Here is a 3,043-nt window from a genome sequence, read left to right on the forward strand (position 1 = left end):
TAAGAATTCACCTATCCCAATAACAAAAAAACCTGACTTGAATGATCCTGTATTAAGAGCTAAATTGGCTAAGGGAATGGGTCATAATTATTATGGAGAACCCGCATGGCCTAACGATCTTTTATATATTTTTCCAGTAGTAATTCTAGGTACTATTGCCTGTAACGTAGGCTTAGCGGTTCTAGAACCATCCATGATTGGGGAACCTGCGGATCCTTTTGCAACTCCTTTGGAAATACTACCTGAATGGTATTTTTTTCCCGTATTTCAAATACTTCGTACAGTGCCCAATAAGTTATTGGGCGTTCTTTTAATGGTTTCGGTACCTACGGGATTATTAACAGTACCCTTTTTGGAGAATGTTAATAAATTCCAAAATCCATTTCGCCGCCCAGTAGCAACTACCATCTTTTTGATTGGTACTGTAGTTGCCCTTTGGTTAGGTATTGGAGCAACATTACCTATTGAGAAATCCCTAACGTTAGGTCTTTTTTAAAATTATAAGATTGGTTTCATTTTGAATTCATTTTGAAATAAAATATCATGACATCTGTATTGTATATCTAGGGAGAATTCTTTCTGAACCTACTAATCCCTAGATACATCTATTCCTTTTTAGATATATTCTGACCATTAGGATTTGTTCTAAATATTTAAATTACATATTTTGACCTTTCATTTTGAGTTTAGAAAAAAAATCAATTTGAAAAAATCCTATGTCAATAGATTTCAATTTTATGCAAAATACTTTTGTATTTTTAAAATGTCCAATATAGATTTTCCATCTTCTACGCGAAAATGTTCAAATTTCAGAAGGTCTTCTTGACTGTTATTCAAAAGTTCTAATAATGTATGAATATTGGATCTTTTGAGACAATTATAGATCCTGGGAGGTAATTCTAATTGGTCAATAAAAATAGATTTCAATGCTATTTCTTTTTTATTTTTCCTTAGTTTATCTTTAACCAATATATCATGAAAAGTAAAAAGGGGCAAAGTCACTTTGTCTTGATTTTTTTCTAAATGAAAGTTATCTTCTTCTGCGTGTAAAAAGGGAAGAAATAAATCAATCAAATTTTGGGAGGCTTCATAAAGGGCTTCCTTAGGAGTTAAACTTCCGTTTGTCCATATCTCCAGAAAAAGTATTTCTTGTTTTTCATTCCCATTGACATAAGAATGAATACTATAATTTACATTTCGAACAGGCATGAATCTAGCATCTATATCATAACTTCCGTCTTGAAAGTTTTTTAATGTTTTTATACGATACCCACGATTTCTCTCAATTTTTAATTCAATACACAAATTAACAGGTTCTGTTACGTTGGCTATATGTTGTCTATTATCAACGATTTCCACCGAGGGTGGTAAAATGATGTCTTGAGCGGTTATATATCCAGGACCTTTGAAAGAAATCCATGCGTCCTGTGTTCCATACATATTACTTTTCAATACAATTTTTTTCAAATTCATGAAAATTTCATGTACTGATTCTTCAATACCTATTATGGTAGAATATTCATGTGGTATTTTCTCTGATTTTACACGTGTGATACATGTTCCCTCTATTTCTCCGAGTAAAATTCTTCGGATTGCAATGCCTATTGTATCGGCTTGACCTTTCATAAGTGGGGACAGAATAAAGCGTCCATAATAAAGACGCTTACTGTCTATTCGTGATTCAACACATTTCCATTGTAGTGTCCGAGTAGAGACTCTTAATTTCTCTTGAACCATAGTAATTATTTTGATAAAACTCTTGACTTGTTTTTTTCTCTTGAACTATTTTTAATGTTTATTTTTAGTTTTATACACGTCTTTTTTTAGGAGACCTACATCCATTATGTGGCATAGGAGTTACATCTCGTATAAAATTTAATAGTATACCACTTCTACGAATAGCTCTTAATGCTGCATCTCTTCCGAGGCCAGGCCCTTTTATCATGATTTCTGCTCGTTGCATGCCTTGATCCGATACTGTTCGAATAGCATTTCCTGCTGCAGTTTGAGCGGCAAAAGGTGTTCCCCTTCGTGTACCCTTGAATCCACAAGTACCCGCGGAGGACCAAGAAATCACCCGACCTCGTACATCTGTAATAGTCACAATAGTATTGTTGAAACTAGCTTGAACATGAATAATTCCCTTTGGTATTTTACGAGTATAATTACGCGAACCAATACGTACATTTTTACGTGAACCTTTTTTAGGTATAGATTTTGCCATATTCGATTATTTCAATACAATATTTCATTAAAAAAAAAAAAATAAGATAGATCTAGGGTATGGAGATATCCATTTCATGTCAAAAACGGATCCTTTTCCAATTCTTTTCGAATTTGATATTCGATTTTTTCTATATTCTTTTTATTTGCTTTTGATTAATATCAAATACAATTTTTGAAATCAAAGTTAAAAGTTGAAATATCAATAATATTTAAAAAATGGATTTTTCATTTTCATAGAATAATATATATTCTAGATAATTTTATAATTTTCTCTCTTTTTTTATCTAGTCTATTTTTTTAGAAAGCTTCTGTTTGTTCAAATATTATCCTTGTCTTTGTTTATGTTTTGGATTGAAACAAATTACTATAATTCGTCCTCGTCTTCGAATCAATCGACATTTTTCACAAATTTTACGAACCGAGGCGTTTATTTTCATATTTTACATTCCTTAATTAGTTAATCCAAAATTGTGGAAGAAAATAAAGGTTCCTTACATTTTGAACGTCTATTTGAACGTCTATTAGTGGCTTTCTCAATAAAATAGAAAATAAAGTTGAGATTAAAAAACATCCTAATTCAATTGAGTGACTTCTCTTTTTTATTTTCTTATCGTATGTCCAGAAAAAGTATTGGAAACATATTCTAGAATAGAAATAAAAATCCAATTTGCATTAATTGTATATAAACCTTAAACCCCGGGCAAATAATTTATGGATAAGTTATTCATTTAGTAATTAAATCTTCGTGAATTTCCCTTTTTTTTACAATTCCAGTGAAATCCCTTCTTACATTCATCAATAAATATATCTATCTAAA

The sequence above is a fragment of the Vigna unguiculata genome, unplaced genomic scaffold, assembly GCF_037176805.1.
Source record: "Vigna unguiculata cultivar grain cowpea cultivar isolate G323 ecotype 2 unplaced genomic scaffold, ASM3717680v1 ptg000193l, whole genome shotgun sequence".
Taxonomy (NCBI): domain Eukaryota; kingdom Viridiplantae; phylum Streptophyta; class Magnoliopsida; order Fabales; family Fabaceae; genus Vigna; species Vigna unguiculata.